Genomic DNA, 23,201 nt, shown 5'->3' with positions numbered 1-23,201 from the left:
AGACACAATGATAGTTAAGTGATCAGACACGCAATTCGAGGTAAGTGATCAGATACGCAAGTCGAGGTAAGTGATCAGACACGCAAGTCGAGGTAAGTGATCAGATACGCAAGTCGAGGTAAGTGATCAGATACACAATGAAAGGTAAGTGATCAGAGACACAAGGATAAGTAAGTGATCAGACACACAATGATAGGTAAGTGATCAGACACACAATGATAGGTAAGTGATCAGACGCAGAATGATAGGTAAGGGATCAGATGCTCAATGATAGGTAAGTGATCAGACGCACAATGATAGGTAAGGGATCAGATACACAATTCGAGGTAAGTGATCAGATACACAATGATAGGTAAGGGATCAGACGCACAATGATAGCTAAGTGATCAGATACACAATGATAGGTAAGGGATCAGACACACAATGATAGGTAATTGATCAGACACACAATGATAGATAAGTGATCAGATACACAAGTCGAGGTAAGTGATCAGATACACAAGTCGAGGTAAGTGATCAGAAACGCAAGTCGAGGTAAGTGATCAGAAACGAATCTCGAGGTAAGTGATCAGATACACAAGTCGAGGTAAGTGATCAGATACACAATTCGAGGTAAGTGATCAGACCCACAATGATAGGTAAGTGATCAGACGCACAATGATAGGTAAGTGATCAGACGCAGAATGATAGGTAAGTGATCAGACGCACAATGATAGGTAAGTGATCAGATACACAATGATAGGCAAGTGATCAGATACACAATGATAGGTAAGTGATCAGACGCACAATGATAGGTAAGTGATCAGATACACAATGATAGTTAAGGGATCAGACACACAATGATAGGTAAGGGATCAGACACACAATGATATAAACAAGGATAGGTAAGTGATCAGACACTCAATGATAGGTAAGTAATCAGATACGCAAGTCGAGGTAAGTGATCAGATACGCCAGTCGAGGTAAGTGATCAGATACACAATGATAGGTAAGTGATCAGAGACACAAGGATAGGTAAGTGATCAGACACGCAATGGTAGGTAAGGGATCAAACCCACAATGATAGGTAAGTGATCAGACGCAGAAGTCTAAGTAAGTGATCAGACACACAATGATAGGTAAGTGATCAGACGCACAATGATAGGTAAGTGTTCAGACACGCAAGTCGAGGTAAGTGATCAGATATGCAAATCGAGGTAAGTGACCAGATACACAATGATAGGTAAGTGATCAGATACACAATGATAGGTAAGGGATCAGACACACAATGATAGGTAAGGGATCAGACACACAATGATATAAACAAGGATAGGTAAGTGATCAGACACACAATGATAGGTAAGTAATCAGACACACAATGATAGTTAAGTGATCAGACGCACTAGTCTAGGTAAGTGATCGGACGCAGAATGATAGGTAAGTGATCAGATACGCAAGTCGAGGTAAGTTATCAGATACGCAAGTCGAGGTAAGTGATCAGAGACACAAGGATAGGTAAGTGATCAGACACACAATGGTAGGTAAGGGATCAAACCCACAATGATAGGTAAGTGATCAGACGCAGAAGTCTAAGTAAGTGATCAGACACACAATGATAGGTAAGTGATCAGACGCACAATGATAGGTAAGTGATGAGATACGCAAGTCGAGGTAAGTGATCAGACACGCAAGTCGAGGTAAGTGATCAGATATGCAAATCGAGGTAAGTGATCAGATACACAATGATAGGTAAGTGATCAGATACACAATGATAGGTAAGGGATCAGACACACAATGATAGGTAAGGGATCAGACACACAATGATATAAACAAGGATAGGTAAGTGATCAGACACACAATGATAGGTAAGTAATCAGACACACAATGATAGTTAAGTGATCAGACGCACTAGTCTAGGTAAGTGATCGGACGCAGAATGATAGGTAAGTGATCAGATACGCAAGACGAGGTAAGTGATCAGACACGCAAGTCGAGGTAAGTGATCAGATACCCAAGTCGAGGTAAGTGATCTGATACACAATGATAGGTAAGTGATCAGATACGCAAGTCGAGGTAAGTGATCAGACACGCAATTCGAGGTAAGTGATCAGATATGCAAATCGAGGTAAGTGATCAGATACGTAAGTCGAGGTAAGTGATCAGATACAAAATGAAAGGTAAGTGATCAGAGACACAATGATAGGTAAGTGATCAGACGCACAATGATAGGTAAGTGATCAGACGCACAATGATAGGTAAGTGATCAGACACACAATGATAGGTAAGTGATCAGACACACAATGATAGGTAAGTGATCAGAGACACAATGATAGGTAAGGGATCAGACACACAATGATAGGTAAGTGATCAGAGACACAATGATAGGTAATGGATCAGAGACACAATGATAGGTAAGTGATCAGACACACAATGATAGGTAAGTGATCAGACACACAATGATAGGTAAGTGATGAGACACACAATGATAGGTAAGTGATCAGACGCAGAAGGATAGGTAAGGGATCATACGCACAATGATAGGTAAGGGATCATACGCACAATGATAGGTAAGGGATCAGATGCACAAGGATAGGTAAGTGATCAGATACACAATGATAGGTAAGTGATCAGATGCACAATGATAGGTAAGTGATCAGATACACAATGATAGGTAAGGGATCAGATACAGAATGATAGGTAAGTGATCAGACACACAATGATAGGTAAGTGATCAGACGCACTAGTCTCGGTAAGTGATCAGACGCACAATGATAGGTAAGTGATCAGACGCAGAATGGTAGGTAAGGGATCAGACGCACAATGATAGGTAAGTGATCAGATACGCAAGTCGAGGTAAGTGATCAGATACGCAAGTCGAGGTAAGTGATCAGATACATAATGATAGGTAAGTGATCAGAGACACAAGGATAGGTAAGTGATCAGACACACAATGGTAGGTAAGGGATCAAACCCACAATGCTAGGTAAGTGATCAGACGCACAATGATAGGTAAGTGATCAGACGCACAATGATAGGTAAATGATCAGAGACACAATGATAGGTAAGTGATCAGACACACAATGATAGGTAAGTGATCAGACACACAATGATAGGTAAGTAATCAGACACACAATGATAGGTAAGTGATGAGACACACAATGATAGGTAAGTGATCAGACGCAGAAGGGTAGGTAAGTGATAATACGCACAATGATAGGTAAGGGATCAGATGCACAAGGATAGGTAAGTGATCAGATACACAATGATAGGTAAGTAATCAGATACACAATGATAGGTAAGTGATCAGATACACAATGATAGGTAAGGGATCAGATACAGAATGATAGGTAAGTGATCAGACACACAATGATAGGTAAGTGATCAGACGCACTAGTCTAGGTAAGTGATCAGACGCAGAATGATAGGTAAGGGATCAGACGCACAATGATAGGTAAGTGATCAGATACACAAGTCGAGGTAAGTTATCAGATACGCAAGTCGAGGTAAGTGATCAGAGACACAAGGATAGGTAAGTGATCAGACACACAATGGTAGGTAAGGGATCAAACCCACAATGATAGGTAAGTGATCAGACGCAGAAGTCTAAGTAAGTGATCAGACACACAATGATAGGTAAGTGATCAGACGCACAATGATAGGTAAGTGATGAGATACGCAAGTCGAGGTAAGTGATCAGACACGCAAGTCGAGGTAAGTGATCAGATATGCAAATCGAGGTAAGTGATCAGATACACAATGATAGGTAAGTGATCAGATACACAATGATAGGTAAGGGATCAGACACACAATGATAGGTAAGGGATCAGACACACAATGATATAAACAAGGATAGGTAAGTGATCAGACACACAATGATAGGTAAGTAATCAGACACACAATGATAGTTAAGTGATCAGACGCACTAGTCTAGGTAAGTGATCGGACGCAGAATGATAGGTAAGTGATCAGATACGCAAGACGAGGTAAGTGATCAGATACCCAAGTCGAGGTAAGTGATCTGATACACAATGATAGGTAAGTGATCAGATACGCAAGTCGAGGTAAGTGATCAGACACGCAAGTCGAGGTAAGTGATCAGATATGCAAATCGAGGTAAGTGAATAGATACGTAAGTCGAGGTAAGTGATCAGATACAAAATGAAAGGTAAGTGATCAGAGACACAAGGATAGGTAAGTGATCAGACGCACAATGATAGGTAAGTGATCAGACGCACAATGATAGGTAAGTGATCAGACGCACAATGATAGGTAAGTGATCAGACACACGATAGGTAAGTGATCAGACACACAATGATAGGTAAGTGATCAGAGACACAATGATAGGTAAGTGATCAGACGCAGAATGATAGGTAAGTGATGAGAGACACAAGGAGAGGTAAGTGATCAGACACACAATGATAGGTAAGTGATCAGACCCACAATGGTAGGTATGTGATCAGACACACAATGATAGGTATGTGATCAGACACAGAATGATAGGTAAGGGATCAGACACAGAATGATAGGTAAGGGATCAGACACACAATGATAGGTAAGTGATCAGAGACACAATGATAGGTAATGGATCAGAAATACAATGATAGGTAAGTGATCAGACACACAATGATAGGTAAGTGATCAGACACACAATGATAGGTAAGTGATCAGACGCAGAAGGATAGGTAAGGGATCATACGCACAATGATAGGTAAGGGATCAGATGCACAAGGATAGGTAAGTGATCAGATACACAATGATAGGTAAGTGATCAGATACACAATGATAGGTAAGGGATCAGATACAGAATGATAGGTAAGTGATCAGACACACAATGATAGGTAAGTGATCAGACGGACTAGTCTAGGAAAGTGATCAGACGCACAATGATAGGTAAGTGATCAGACGCAGAATGGTAGGTAAGGGATCAGACGCACAATGATAGGTAAGTGATCAGATACGCAAGTCGAGGTAAGTGATCAGATACGCAAGTCGAGGTAAGTGATCAGATACATAATGATAGGTAAGGGATCAAACCCACAATGATAGGTAAGTGATTAGACGCACAAGTCTAGGTAAGTGATCAGATACGCAAGTCGAGGTAAGTGATCAGATACACAAGGATAGGTAAGTGATCAGACACACAATGGTAGGTAAGGGATCAAACCCACAATGATAGGTAAGTGATTAGACGCACAAGTCTAGGTAAGTGATCAGACGCACAATGATAGGTAAGTGATCAGACGCACAATGATAGGTAAGTGATCAGACACGCAAGTCGAGGTAAGTGATCAGACACGCAAGTCGAGGTAAGTGGTCAGATATGCAAATCGAGGTAAGTGATCAGATACGCAAGTCGAGATAAGTGATCAGAGACACAATGGTAGGTAAGGGATCAAACCCACAATGATAGGTAAGTGATCAGAGACACAATGATAGGTAAGTGATCAAACGCACAATGATGGGTAAGGGATCAGACGCACAATGATAGGTATGTGATCAGAGACACAATGATAGGTAAGTGATCAGACACACAATGATAGGTAAGTGATCAGACGCAGAATGATAGGTAAGGGATCAGACGCACAATGATAGCTAAGTGATCAGAGACACTAGGATAGGTAAGTGATCAGACACACAATGATAGGTAAGTGATCAGACCCACAATGGTAGGTAAGGGATCAGACGCACAAGTCTAGGTAAGTGATCAGACACACAAGTCTAGGTAAGTGATCAGACACACAAGTCTAGGTAAGTGATCAGACGCAGAATGATAGGTAAGGGATCAGACGCACAATGATAGGTAAGTGATCAGACGCACAATGATAGGTAAGAGATCAGATACACTATGATAGGTAATGGATTAGAGACACAATGATAGGTAAGTGATCAGACGCACAATGATATACACAAGGATAGGTAAGTGATCAGACACACAATGATAGGTAAATGATCAGATACACAATTTGAGGTAAGTGATCAGATACACAATGATAGGTAAGTGATCAGACGCACCAATGATAGGTAAGGGATCAGACACACAATGATAGGTAAGGGATCAGACACACAATGATAGGTAAGTGATCAGACGCACAAGTCTAGGTAAGTGATCAGACGCACAATGATAGGTAACTGATCAGACGCAGAATGGTAGGTAAGTGATCAGATACACAAGTCTAGGTAAGTGATCAGACACCCAATGATAGGTAAGTGATCAGAGACACAATGATAAGTAAGTGATCAGATACACAATGATAGGTAAGTGATCAGAAGCACAATGATAGGTAAGTGATGAGACGCACAATGATAGGTAAGTGATCAGATACACAAGTCTAGGTAAGTGATCAGATACACAATGATAGGTAAGTGATGAGATATGCAAATCGAGGTAAGTGATCAGATACGCAAGTCGAGGTAAGTGATCAGAGACAGAAGGATAGGTAAGTGATCAGACACACAATGGTAGGTAAGGGATCAAACCCAAAATGATAGGTAAGTGATCAGAGACACAATGATAGGTAAGGGATCAAACCCACAATGATAGGTAAGTGATCAGACACACAATGATAGGTAAGTGATCAGACACACAATGATAGGTAAGTGATCAGACACACAATGATAGGTAAGTGATCAGACACAGAATGATAGGTAAGGGATCAGGCACACAATGATAGGTAAGGGATCAGACACACAATGATAGGTAAGTGATCAGAGACACAAGGATAGGTAATGGATTAGAGACACAATGATAGGTAAGTCTTCAGACGCACAATGATAAACAGAATGATAGGTAAGTGATGAGACACACAATGATAGGTAAGTGATCAGACACACAAGTCTAGGTAAGTGATCAGACGCACAATGATAGGTAAGTGATCAGACGCACAATGATAGGTAAGTGATCAGACGCACAATGATAGGTAAATGATCAGATACACAATTTGAGGTAAGTGATCAGATACACAATGATAGGTAAGTGATCAGACGCACCAATGATAGGTAAGGGATCAGACACACAATGATAGGTAAGGGATCAGACACACAATGATAGGTAAGTGATCAGATACACAATGATAGGTAAGGGATCAGACACACAATGATAGGTATGGGATCAGAGACACAATGATAGGTAAGTGATCAGACACACAAGTATAGGTAAGTGATCAGACACACAAGGATAGGTAAGTGATCAGACGCACAATGATAGCTAAGTGATCAGATACACAATGATAGGTAAGGGATCAGACACACAATGATAGGTAAGGGATCAGACACACAATGATAGGTAAGTGATCAGATACACAATGATAGGTAAGTGATCAGACACACAATGATAGGTAAGTGATCAGACACACAATGATAGGTAAGGGATCAGACACACAATGATAGGTAAGGGATCAGACACACAATGATAGGTAAGGGATCAGACACACAATGATAGGTAAGTGATCAGAGACACAAGGATAGGTAATGGATTAGAGACACAATGATAGGTAAGTGGTCAGACGCACAATGATAAACACAATGATAGGTAAGTGATGAGACACACAATGATAGGTAAGTGAACAGACACACAAGTCTAGGTAAGTGATCAGACGCACAATGATAGGTAAGTGATCAGATACACAATGATAGGTAAGTGATCAGACACACAATGATAGGTAAGGGATCAGACACACAATGATAGGTAAGGGATCAGACACACAATGATATACACAAGGATAGGTAAGTGATAAGAGACACAATGATAGGTAAGTGATCAGATACACAATGATATACACAATGATAGGTAAGTGACCAGACACACAATGACAGGTAAGGGATCAGATACACAATGATAGGTAAGGGATCAGATACACAAATATAGGTAAGTGATCAGATGCACAATGGTAGGTAAGTGATCAGACACACAATGATAGGTAAGTGATCAGACACACAATGATAGGTAAGTGATCAGACACACAATGATCGGTAAGTAATCAGACACACAATGATAGGTGAGGGATCAGACACACAATGATAGGTAAGTGATCAGATACACAATGATATACACAGTGATAGGTAAGTGATCAGATACACAATGATAGGTAAGTGATCAGACACACAATGATAGGTAAGTAATCAGATACACAATGATAGGTAAGGGATCAGAAACACAATGATATACACAAGGATAGGTAAGTGATCAGACACACAATGATATACACAAGGATAGGTAAGTGATCAGACGCACAATGATAGGTAAGTGATCAGATACACAAGGATAGGTAAGGGATCAGACCCACAATGATAGGTAAGTGATCAGACGCACTAGTCTAGGGAAGTGATCAGACGTAGAATGATAGGTAAGTGATCAGATACGCAGGTCGAGGTAAGTGATCAGACACGCAAGTCGAGGTAAGTGATCAGATACGCAAGTCGAGGTAAGTGATCAGATACACAATGATAGGTAAGTGATGAGACACGCAAGTCGAGGTAAGTGATGAGACACGCAAGTCGAGGTAAGTGATCAGATATGCAAATCGAGGTAAGTGATCAGATACGCAAGTCGAGGTAAGTGATCAGAGACAGAAGGATAGGTAAGTGATCAGACACACAATGATATACACAATGATAGGTAGGTGATCAGACACACAAGTCTAGGTAAGTGATCAGACGCACAATGATAGGTAAGTGATCAGACACAGAATGGTAGGTAAGTGATCAGACACACAATGATAGGTAAGTGATCAGACACACAATGAAAGGTAAATGATCAGATGCAGAATGATAGGTAAGGGATCAGACGCACAATGATAGGTAAGTGATCAGACGCACAATGATAGGTAAGGGATCAGATACACAATTCGAGGTAAGTGATCAGATACACAATGATAGGTAAGTGATCAGACGCACAATGATAGCTAAGTGATCAGATACACAATGATAGGTAAGGGATCAGACACACAATGATAGGTAAGGGATCAGACACAAAATGATAGGTAAGTGATCAGATACACAATGATAGGTAAGGGATCAGACACACAATGATAGGTAAGTGATCAGACACACAATGATAGGTAAGTGATCAGATACACAAGTATAGGTAAGTGATCAGACACACAATGATAGGTAAGGGATCAGACACACAATGATAGGTAAGGGATCAGACACACAATGATATACACAAGGATAGGTAAGTGATCAGAGACACAATGATAGATAAGTGATCAGAGGCACAATGATAGGTAAGGGATCAGATACACAATGATAGGTAAGGGATCAGATACACAATGATAGGTAAGGGATCAGATACACAATGATAGGTAAGGGATCAGATACACAATGATTGGTAAGTGATCAGACGCAGAATGGTAGGTAATGGATCAGACACACAATGATAGGTAAGTGATCAGACACACAATGATAGGTAAGCGATCAGACGCACAATGATAGGTAAGCGATCAGACGCACAATGATAGGTAAGCGATCAGACGCACAATGATAGGTACGTGATCAGACACACATCGATAGGTAAGTGATCAGACACACAATGATAGGTAAGTGATCAGATACACAATGATATACACAATGATAGGTAAGTGACCAGACACACAATGACAGGTAAGGGATCAGATACACAATGATAGGTAAGGGATCAGATACACAATGATAGGTAAGTGATCAGACACACAATGATAGGTAAGGGATCAGACACACAATGGTAGGTAAGTGATCAGACACACAATGGTAGATAAGTGATCAGACATACAATGATAGGTAAGTGATCAGACACACAATGATAGGTAAGTGATCAGATACACAATGATATACACAATGATAGGTAAGTGACCAGACACACAATGACAGGTAAGGGATCAGATACACAATGATAGGTAAGGGATCAGATACACAATTATAGGTAAGTGATCAGACGCACAATGGTAGGTAAGTGATCAGACACACAATGATAGGTAAGTGATCAGACACACAATGATAGGTAAGTGATCAGACACACAATGATAGGTAAGTGATCAGACACACAATGATCGGTAAGTGATCAGACACACAATGATCGGTAAGTAATCAGACACAAAATGGTAGGTAGGTGATCAGACACACAATGATAGGTAAGTGATCAGATACACAATGATATACACAATGATAGGTAAGTGATCAGACACACAATGATATACACAAAGATAGGTAAGTGATCAGATACACAATGATAGGTAAGTGATCAGATACACAAGGATAGGTAAGTGATGAGACGCACAATGATAGGTAAGGGATCAGACACACAATGATATACACAATGATAGGTAAGTGATCAGACACACAATTATAGGTAAGGGATCAGACGCACAATGGTAGGTAAGTGATCAGACGCACAATGATAGGTAAGTGATCAGATACACAATGATAGGTAAGGGATCAGACACACAATGATAGGTAAGTGATCAGATACACAATGATATACACAATGATAGGTAAGTGATCAGATACACAATGATAGGTAAGTGATCAGATACACAAGGATAGGTAAGGGATCAGACGCACAATGATAGGTAAGGGATCAGACACACAATGATATACACAAGGATAGGTAAGTGATCAGACACACAATGATATACACTAGGATAGGTAAGTGATCAGATACACAATGATAGGTAAGTGATCAGATACACAAGGATAGGTAAGTGATGAGACGCATAATGATAGGTAAGGGATCAGACACACAATGATATACACAAGGATAGGTAAGTGATCAGACACACAATGATATACACTAGGATAGGTAAGTGATCAGACACACAATGATAGGTAAGTGATCAGACACACAATGATAGGTATGTGATCAAACGCTGAATGATAGGTAAGGGATCAGATGCAGAATGGTAGGTAAGTGATCAAACGCACAATGATAGGTAAGTGATCAAACGCAGAATGATAGGTAAGGGATCAGATGCAGAATGGTAGGTAAGTGATCAAACGCACAATGATAGGTAAGTGATCAGACGCAGAATGATATTTAAGGGATCAGACGCACAATGATAGGTAAGTGATCAGACGTACAATGATAGGTAAGGGATCAGACGCACAATGATAGGTAAGTTATCAGATACGCAAGTCGAGGTAAGTAATCAGACACGCAAGTCGAGGTAAGTGATATGATACGCAAGTCGAGGTAAGTGATCAGATACACAAGGATAGGTAAGTGATCAGATACACAATGATAGGTAAGTGATCAGACGCAGAATGATAGGTAAGGGATCAGACTCAGAATGGTAGGTAAGTGATCAAACGCACAATGATAGGTAAGTGATCAGACGCAGAATGATAGGTAAGGGATCAGACGCACAATGATAGGTAAGTGATCAGACACAATGATAGGTAAGTGATCAGACGCAGAATGATAGGTAAGGGATCAGACGCACAATGATAGGTAAGGGATCAGACGCACAATGATAGGTAAGTGATCAGATACGCAAGTCGAGGTAAGTGATCAGACACGCAAGTCGAGCTAAGTGATCAGATACGCAAGTCGAGGTAAGTGATCAGATACACAATGATAGGTAAGTGATCAGATACACAAGGATAGGTAAGTGATCAGACGCACAATGATAGGTAAGGGATCAGACACACAACGATATACACAAGGATAGGTAAGGGATCAGACGCACAATGATAGGTAAGTGATCAGACACAATGATAGGTAAGTGATCAGACGCAGAATGATAGGTAAGGGTTCAGAGACACAATGATAGGTAAGTGATCAGACGCACAATGATAGGTAAATGATCAGAGACACAAGGATAGGTAAGGGATCAGAGACACAATGATAGGTAAGTGATCAGAGACACAAGGATAGGTAAGTGATCAGACACACAATGATAGGTAAGTGATCAGACACACAATGATAGGTAAGTGATCAGACACACAATGATAGGTAAGTGATCAGACACACAATGATAGGTAAGGGATCAGACCCACAATGATAGGTAAGTGATCAGACGCACAATGATAGGTAAGGGATCAGACACACAATGATATACACAAGGATAGTTAAGTGATCAGACACACAATGATATACACAAGGATAGGTAAGTGATCAGACACACAATGATAGGTAAGTGATCAGACACACAATGATAGGTAAGGGATCAGACCCACAATGATAGGTAAGTGATCAGATGCACAATGATAGGTAAAGGATCAGACACACAATGATATACACAAGGATAGGTAAGTGATTAGACACACAATGATAGGTAAGTGATCAGACACACAATGATAGGTAAGTGATCAGACACACAATGATAGGTAAGTGATCAGACGTACAATGATAGGTAAGGGATCAGACGCACAATGATAGGTAAGTGATCAGATACGCAAGTCGAGGTAAGTGATCAGATACGCAAGTCGAGGTAAGTGATCAGATACACAAGGATAGGTAAGGGATCAGACCCACAATGATAGGTAAGTGATCAGACACACAATGATATACACAAGGATAGGTAAGTGATCAGACACACAATGATATACACAAGGATAGGTAAGTGATCAGACACACAATGATAGGTAAGTGATCAGACGCAGAATGATAGGTAAGGGATCAGACGCAGAATGGCAGGTAAGTGATCAAACGCACAATGATAGGTAAGTGATCAGACGCACAATGATAGGTAAGGGATAAGACGCACAATGATAGGTAAGTGATCAGATACGCAAGTCGAGGTAAGTGATCAGACACGCAAGTCGAGGTAAGTGATCAGATACGCAAGTCGAGGTAAGTGATCAGATACACAATGATAGGTAAGTGATCAGATACACAAGGATAGGTAAGTGATCAGACGCAGAATGGTAGGTAAGGGATCAGACGCACAATGATAGGTAAGTGATCAGACACAATGATAGGTAAGTGATCAGACGCAGAATGATAGGTAAGGGATTAGAGACACAATGATAGGTAAGTGATCAGACGCACAATGATAGGTAAGTGATCAGAGACACAAGGATAGGTAAGGGATCAGAGACACAATGATAGGTAAGTGATCAGAGACACAAGGATAGGTAAGTGATCAGACACACAATGATAGGTAAGTGATCAGACGCAGAAGGATAGGTAAGTGATCAGACGCAGAAGGATAGGTAAGTGATCATACGCACAATGATAGGTAAGTGATCAGAAACACAATGATAGGTAAGTGATCAGACATACAATGATAGGTAAGTGATCAGACACACAATGATAGGTAAGTGATCAGACACACAATGATAGGTAAGTGATCAGACGCAGAATGATAGGTAAGTGATCAGACGCACAATGATAGGTAAGAGATCAGACGCACAATGATAGGTAAGGGATCAGACGCACAATGGTAGGTAAGTGATCAGACGCAGAATGATAGGTAAGTGATTAGAGACACAATGATAGGTAAGTGATCAGACGCAGAATGATAGGTAAGTGATCAGAGACACAATGATAGGAAAGTGATCAGACGCAGAATGATAGGTAAGTGATCAGGCGCAGAAGGATAGGTAAGTGATCATACGCACAATGATAGGTAAGTGATCAGATACACAATGATAGGTAAGTGATCAGAAGCACAATGATAGGTAAGTGATCAGACACACAGTGATAGGTAAGTGATCAGATACACAATGATATACACAATGATAGTTAAGGGACCAGATACACAATGATAGGTAAGTGATCAGACACCCAATGATAGGTAAGTGATCAGACACAGAATGACAGGTAAGTGATCAGATACACCAGTCTAGGTAAGTGATCAGACACACAATGATAGGTAAGTGATCAGATACACAATGATAGGTAAGTGATCAGAAGCACAGTGATAGGTAAGTGATCAGACGCACAATGATAGGTAAGTGATCAGATACACAAGTCTAGGTCAGTGATCAGACACACAATGATAGGTAAGTGATCAGATACACAATGATAGGTAAGTGATCAGACGCACAATGATAGGTAAGTGATCAGATACACAAGTCTAGGTATATGATCAGACACACAAAGATAGGTAAGTGATCAGAAGCACAATGATAGGTAAGTGATCAGAAGCACAATGATAGGTAAGTGATCAGACGCAAAATGATAGGTAAGTGATCAGATACACAAGTCTAGGTAAGTGATCAGACACACAATGATAGGTAAGGGATCAGACCCACAATGATAGGTAAGTGATCAGATGCACAATGATAGGTAAGGGATCAGACACACAATGATATACACAAGGATAGGTAAGTGATTAGACACACAATGATAGGTAAGTGATCAGACACACAATGATAGGTAAGTGATCAGACACACAATGATAGGTAAGTGATCAGATGCACAATGATAGGTAAGTGATCAGACGTACAATGATAGGTAAGGGATCAGACGCACAATGATAGGTAAGTGATCAGATACGCAAGTCGAGGTAAGTGATCAGACACGCAAGTCGAGGTAAGTGATCAGATACGCAAGTCGAGGTAAGTGATCAGATACACAATGATAGGTAAGTGATCAGATACACAAGGATAGGTAAGGGATCAGACCCACAATGATAGGTAAGTGATCAGACACACAATGATAAACACAAGGATAGGTAAGTGATCAGACACACAATGATATACACAAGGATAGGTAAGTGATCAGACACACAATGATAGGTAAGTGATCAGACGCAGAATGATAGGTAAGGGATCAGACGCAGAATGGTAGGTAAGTGATCAAACGCACAATGATAGGTAAGTGATCAGACGCAGAATGATAGGTAAGGGATCAGACGCACAATGATAGGTAAGGGATCAGACGCACAATGATAGGTAAGTGATCAGATACGCAAGTCGAGGTAAGTGATCAGACACGCAAGTCGAGGTAAGTGATCAGATACGCAAGTCGAGGTAAGTGATCAGATACACAATGATAGGTAAGTGATCAGATACACAAGGATAGGTAAGTGATCAGACGCAGAATGGTAGGTAAGGGATCAGACGCACAATGATAGGTAAGTGATCAGACACAATGATAGGTAAGTGATCAGACGCAGAATGATAGGTTAGGGATTAGAGACACAATGATAGGTAAGTGATCAGACGCACAATGATAGGTAAGTGATCAGAGACACAAGGATAGGTAAGGGATCAGAGACACAATGATAGGTAAGTGATCAGAGACACAAGGATAGGTAAGTGATCAGACACACAATGATAGGTAAGTGATCAGACGCAGAAGGATAGGTAAGTGATCAGACGCAGAAGGATAGGTAAGTGATCATACGCACAATGATAGGTAAGTGATCAGAAACACAATGATAGGTAAGTGATCAGACACACAATGATAGGTAAGTGATCAGACACACAATGATAGGTAAGTGATCAGACACACAATGATAGGTAAGTGATCAGACGCAGAATGATAGGTAAGTGATCAGGCGCAGAAGGATAGGTAAGTGATCATACGCACAATGATAGGTAAGTGATCAGATACACAATTCAAGGTAAGTGATCAGATACACAATGATAGGTAAGTGATCAGACGCAGAATGATAGGTAAGTGATCAGATACACAATGATAGGTAAGTGATCAGATACACAATGATATACACAATGATAGGTAATTGATCAGATACACAATTATATACACAATGATAGGTAAGTGAACGGATACAGAATGATAGGTAAGTGATCAGAGACACAATGATAGGTAAGTGATCAGAGACACAAGGATAGGTAAGGGATCAGACCCACAATGATAGGTAAGTGATCAGACGCACAAGTCTAGGTAAGTGATCAGACGCACAATGATAGGTAAGTGATCAGATACACAATGATAGGTAAGGGATCAGACACACAATGATATACACAAGGATAGGTAAGTGATCAGACACACAATGATAGGTAAGTGATCAGACACACAATGATAGGTAAGTGATCAGACGCAGAATGGTAGGTAAGGGACCTGACGCACAATGATAGGTAAGTGATCAGACACACAATGATAGGTAAGGGATCAGACGCAGAATGATAGGTAAGTGATCAGATGCACAATGATAGGTAAGGGATCAGACACACAATGATAGGTAAGTGATCAGACACACAATGATATAAACAAGGATAGGTAAGTGATCAGACACAGAATGATAGGTAAGTGATCAGACACAGAATGATAGGTAAGTGATCAGACACACAATGATAGGTAAGTGATCAGACGCAGAAGGATAGGTAAGGGATCAGACGCACAATGATAGGTAAGGGATCAGAGACACAATGATAGGTAAGTGATCAGAATCACAATGATAGGCAAGTGATCAGACGCACAATGATAGGTAAGGGATCAGAGACACAATGGTAGGTAAGTGATCAGATGCACAATGATAGGTAAGTGATCAGACGCACAAAGATAGGTAAGTGATCAGACGCACAATGATAGATAAGTGATCAGACACACAATGATAGGTAAGTGATCAGAGACACAATGATAGGTAAGTGATCAGACACAATGATAGGTAAGTGATCAGAGACACAATGAGAGGTAAGTGATCAGACGCACAATGACAGGTATGAGATCAGACGCACAATGACAGGTAAGTGATCAGAGACACAATGATAGGTAAGGGATCAGAGACACAATGATAGGTATGGGATCAGAGACACAATGATAGGTAAGGGATCAGACGCACAATGATAGGTAAGTGATGAGACGCACAATGACAGGTAAGTGATCAGATACACAATGATAGGTAAGTGATCAGACGCACAATGATAGGTAAGTGATCAGACGCACAATGACAGGTAAGTGATCAGACGCACAATGACAGGTAAGTGATCAGACGCACAATGACAGGTAAGTGATCAGAGACACAATGATACGTAAGTGATCAGACGCACAATGGTAGATAAGTGATCAGACGCACAATGGTAGGTAAGTGATCAGAGACACAATGATAGGTAAGTGATCAGAGACACAATGATAGGTAAGTGATCAGACGCAGAATGATAGGTAAGTGATCAGATGGACAATGATAGGTAAGTGATCAGACGCACAATGGTAGATAAGTTATCAGACGCACAATGGGAGGTAAGTGATCAGACGCACAATGGGAGGTAAGTGATCAGAGACACAATGATACGTAAGTGATCAGACGCACAATGGTAGATAAGTGATCAGACGCACAATGGTAGGTAAGTGATCAGAGACACAATGATAGGTAAGTGATCAGAGACACAATGATAGGTAAGTGATCAGACGCAGAATGATAGGTAAGTGATCAGATACACAATGATAGGTAAGTGATCAGAATCACAATGATAGGCAAGTGATCAGACGCACAATGATAGGTATGGGATCAGAGACACAATGATAGGTAAGTGATCAGATGCACAATGATAGGTAAGTGATCAGACGCACAATGATAGGTAAGTGATCAGAGCCACAATGATAGGAAAGGGATCAGAGACACAATGATAGGTATGGGATCAGAGACACAATGATAGGTAAGTGATCAGACGCACAATGGTAGGTAAGTGATCAGACGCACAATGATAGATAAGTGTTCAGACACACAATGATAGGTAAGTGATCAGATACACAATGATAGGTAAGTGATCAGATGCACAATGATAGGTAAGTGATCAGATGCACAATGATAGGTAAGTGATCAGACACAGAATGATAGGTAAGTGATCAGATACACAAGTCTAGGTAAGTGATCAGACACACAATGATAGGTAAGTGATGAGACACACAATGATAGGTAAGTGATGAGACACACAATGAGAGGTAAGTGATCAGATACACAAGTCTAGGTAAGTAATCAGACACACAATGATAGGTAAGTGATCAGACGCAGAATGATAGGTAAGGGATCAGATACACAATTCGAGGTAAGTGATCAGATACACAATGATAGGTAAGTAATCAGACACACAATGATAGGTAAGTGATCAGACGCAGAATGATAGGTAAGTGATCAGACGCAGAATGATAGGTAAGGGATCAGATACGCAAGTCGAGGTAAGTGATCAGATACGCAAGTCGAGGTAAGTGATCAGATACACAATGATAGGTAAGTGATCAGATACGCAAGTCAAGGTAAGTGATCAGACACGCAAGTCGAGGTAAGTGATCAGACACACAATGATCGGTAAGTGATCAGACACACAAGGACAGGTAAGTGATCAGATATGCAAGTCGAGGTAAGTGATCAGACACGCAAGTCGAGGTAAGTGATCAGTCACGCAAGTCGAGGTAAGTGATCAGACACGCAAGTCGAGGTTAGTGATCAGATACACAATGATAGGTAAGTGATCAGACGCAGAATGGTAGGTAAGTGATCAGACGCAGAATGGTAGGTAAGGGATCAGACACACAATGATAGGTAAGTGATCAGACGAAGAATGGTAGGTAAGGGATCAGACGCACAATGATAGGTAAGGGATCAGACGCACAATGATAGGTAAGTGATCAGACGCACAATGATAGGTAAGTGATCAGATACACAGGTCTAGGTAAGTAATCAGACACACAATGATAGGTAAGTGATCAGATACACAATGATAGGTAAGTGATCAGGTACACAATGATAGGTAAGTAATCAGATACACAAGTCTAGGTAAGTGATCAGAGACACAATGATACGTAAGTGATCAGACGCACAATGATAGGTAAATGATCAGACAAAATGATAGGTAGGTAATCAGATACACAATGGTAGGTAAGTGATCAGAGACACAATGATAGGTAAGTGATCAGATACACAATGATAGGTAAATGATCAGACAAAATGATAGGTAAGTGAGCAGACGCACAATGATAGGTAAGTGATCAGATACACAAGTCTAGGTAAGTGATCAGACACACAATGATAGGTAAGTGATCTGACGCAGAATGGTAGGTAAGGGATCAGATGCACAATGATAGGTAAGTGATCAGATGCAGAATGATAGGTAAGGGATCAGACGCACAATGATAGGTAAGTGATCAGACGCACAATGATAGGTAAGGGATCAGATACACAATTCGAGGTAAGTGATCAGATACACAATGATAGGTAAGTGATCAGATGCACAATGATAGGTAAGTGATCAGATACACAATGATAGGTAAGGGATCAGACACACAATGATATACACAAGGATAGGTAAGTGATCAGACACACAATGATAGGTAAGTGATCAGACACACAATGATAGGTAAGTGATCAGACACACAATGATAGGTAAGTGATCAGACGCAGAATGGTAGGTAAGGGACCTGACGCACAATGATAGGTAAGTGATCAGACACACAATGATAGGTAAGGGATCAGACGCAGAATGATAGGTAAGGGATCAGACGCACAATGATAGGTAAGGGATCAGATACACAATTCGAGGTAAGTGATCAGATACACAATGATAGGTAAGTGATCAGACGCAGAATGATAGGTAAGGTATCAGATACACAATTCGAGGTAAGTGATGAGACACACAATGATAGGTAAGTGATCAGATACACAAGTCTAGGTAAGTGATCAGATGCACAATGATAGGTAAGGGATCAGACACACAATTATAGGTAAGTGATCAGACACACAATGATAGGTAAGTGATCAGACGCAGAATGGTAGGTAAGGGATCAGACGCAGAATGATAGGTAAGGGATCAGACGCACAATGATAGGTAAGGGATCAGATACACAATTCGAGGTAAGTGATCAGATACACAATGATAGGTAAGTGATCAGACGCAGAATGATAGGTAAGGTATCAGATACACAATTCGAGGTAAGTGATCAGATACACAAGTCTAGGTAAGTGATCAGATGCACAATGATAGGTAAGTGATCAGACACACAATGATAGGTAAGTGATCAGACACAGAATGATAGGTAAGTGATCAGACACACAATGATAGGTAAGGGATCAGACCCACAATGATAGGTAAGTGATCAGACGCACAAGTCTAGGTAAGTGATCAGACGCACAATGATAGGTAAGTGATCAGACGCAGAATGATAGGTAAGGGATCAGACGCACAATGATAGTTAAGTGATCAGATACGCAAGTCGAGGTAAGTGATCAGATACGCAAGTCGAGGTAAGTGATCAGATACACAATGATAGGAAAGTGATCAGACACGCAAGTCGAGGTAAGTGATCAGACACACAATGATAGGTAAGTGATCAGAGACACAAGGATAGGTAAGTGATCAGATACGCAAGTCGAGGTAAGTGATCAGACACGCAAGTCGAGGTAAGTGATCAGACACGCAAGTCGAGGTAAGTGATCAGATACACAATGATAGGTAAGTGATCAGAGACACAATGATAGGTAAGTGATCAGATACACAATGATAGGTAAATGATCAGACACACAATGATAGGTAAGTGATCAGACGCAGAATGGTAGGTAAGTGATCAGACGCACAATGATAGGTAAGTGATCAGACGAAGAATGGTAGGAAAGGGATCAGACGCACAATGATAGGTAAGTGATCAGAGACACAATGATAGGTAAGTGATCAGACACACAAGTAGAGGTAAGTGATCAGACACACAAGTCGAGGTAAGTGATCAATACGCAAATCGAGGTAAGTGATCAGATACGCAAGTCGAGGTAAGTGATCAGATACATAAGTCGAGGTAAGTGATCAGAGACACAATGATAGGTAAGTGATCAGATACACAATGATAGGTAAGTGATCAGATGCACAATGATAGGTAAGTGATCAGACACAATGATACGTAAGTGATCAGACACAATGATAGGTAAGTGATCAGACGCACAATGATAGGTAAGTGATCAGACGCACAATGATAGTTAAGTGATCAGAAGCACAATGATAGGTAAGTGATCAGACACAGAATGATAGGTAAGTGATCAGACACAGGATGATAGGTAAGTGATCAGACACAATGATAGGTAAGTGATCAGACACACAATGATAGGTAAATGATCAGACACAATGATAGGTAAGTGATCAGATACACAATGATAGGTAAGTGATCAGATACACAATTATATACACAATGATAGGTAAGTGATCAGATACACAATGATAGGTAAGGGATCAGACACACAGTGATAGGTAAGTGATCAGAGACACAATGATAGATAAGTATCAGAGACACAATGATAGATAAGTGATCAGAGACACAATGATAGGTAAGTGATCAGATACACAATGATAGGTAAGTGATGAGACGCACAAGGATTTACACAATGATAGGTAAGTGATCAGATACACAATAATATACAAAATGATAGGTAAGTGAACGGATACAGAATGATAGGTAAGTGGTCAGAGACACAATGATAGGTAAGTGATCAGAGACACAATGATAGGTAAGTGATCAGATACACAATGATAGGTAAGTGATCAGAGACACAATGATAGGTAAGTGATCAGATACACAATGATAGGTAAATGATCAGACACACAATGATAGGTAAGTGATCAGACGCACAATGATAGGTAAGTGATCAGACGCACAATGATAGGTAAGTGATCAGACGCACAATGATAGGTAAGTGATGAGACACACAATGATAGGTAAGTGATCAGATACACATGTCTAGGTAAGTAATCAGACACACAATGATAGGTAAGTGATCAGATACACAATGATAGGTAAGTGATCAGATACACAATGATAGGTAAGTAATCAGATACACAAGTCTAGGTAAGTGATCAGAGACACAATGATACGTAAGTGATCAGACGCACAATGATAGATAAGTGATCAGACACACAATGGTAGGTAAGTGATCAGAGACACAATGATAGGTAAGTGATCAGATACACAATGATAGGTAAATGATCAGACAAAATGATAGGTAAGTGAGCAGACGCACAATGATAGGTAAGTGATGAGACGCACAATGATAGGTAAGTGATCAGATACACAAGTCTAGGTAAGTGATCAGACACACAATGATAGGTAAGTGAGCTGACGCAGAATGGTAGGTAAGGGATCAGACGCAGAATGGTAGGTAAGGGATCAGACGCACAATGATAGGTAAGTGATAAGACGCAGAATGATAGGTAAGTGATCACACGCACAATGATAGGTAAGGGATCAGATACACAATTCGAGGTAAGTGATCAGATACACAATGATAGGTAAGTGATCAGACGCACAATGATAGGTAAGTGATCAGATACACAATGATAGGTAAGGGATCAGACACACAATGATAGGTAAGGGATCAGACACACAATGATATACACAAGGATAGGTAAGTGATCAGACACACAATGATAGGTAAGTGATCAGACGCACAATGATAGGTAAGTGATCAGACGCACAATGATAGGTAAGTGATCAGACGCAGAATGGTAGGTAAGTGATCAGACGCACAATGATAGGTAAGTGATCAGACACACAATGAAAGGTAAGTGATCAGACGCAGAATGGTAGGTAAGGGACCAGACGCACAATGATAGGTAAGTGATCAGACGCAGAATGATAGGTAAGGGATCAGACGCACAATGATAGGTAAGGGATCAGATACACAATTCAAGGTAAGTGATCAGATACACAATGATAGGTAAGTGATCAGACGCAGAATGATAGGTAAGGGATCAGATACACAATTCGAGGTAAGTGATCAGATACACAATGATAGGTAAGTGATCAGACGCAGAATGATAGGTAAGGGATCAGATACACAATTCGAGGTAAGTGATGAGACACACAATGATAGGTAAGTGATCAGATACACAAGTCTAGGTAAGTGATCAGACACACAATGATAGGTAAGTGATGAGACACACAATGATAGGTAGGTGATGAGACACACAATGATAGGTAAGTGATCAGATACACAATGATAGGTAAGGGATCAGACACACAATGATAGGTAAGTGATCAGACACACAATGATATAAACAAGGATATGTAAGTGATCAGACACAGAATGATAGGTAAGTGATCAGACACACAATGATAGGTAAGGGATCAGACGCACAAGTCGAGGTAAGTGATCAGACACACAATGATAGGTAAGTGATCAGAGACACAAGGATAGGTAAGTGATCAGATACGCAAGTCGAGGTAAGTGATCAGACACGCAAGTCGAGGTAAGTGATCAGACACGCAAGTCGAGGTAAGTGATCAGACACGCAAGTCGAGGTAAGTGATCAGATACACAATGATAGGTAAGTGATCAGACGCAGAATGGTAGGTAAGGGATCAGACACACAATGATAGGTAAGTGATCAGACGAAGAATGGTAGGTAAGGGATCAGAC

The sequence above is a fragment of the Taudactylus pleione genome, unplaced genomic scaffold (genome assembly GCF_031769625.1).
Source record: "Taudactylus pleione unplaced genomic scaffold, aTauple2 ptg001222l, whole genome shotgun sequence".
In the NCBI taxonomy this organism is placed as follows: domain Eukaryota; kingdom Metazoa; phylum Chordata; class Amphibia; order Anura; family Myobatrachidae; genus Taudactylus; species Taudactylus pleione.
Note: the sequence above shows the minus strand (reverse complement) of the source record.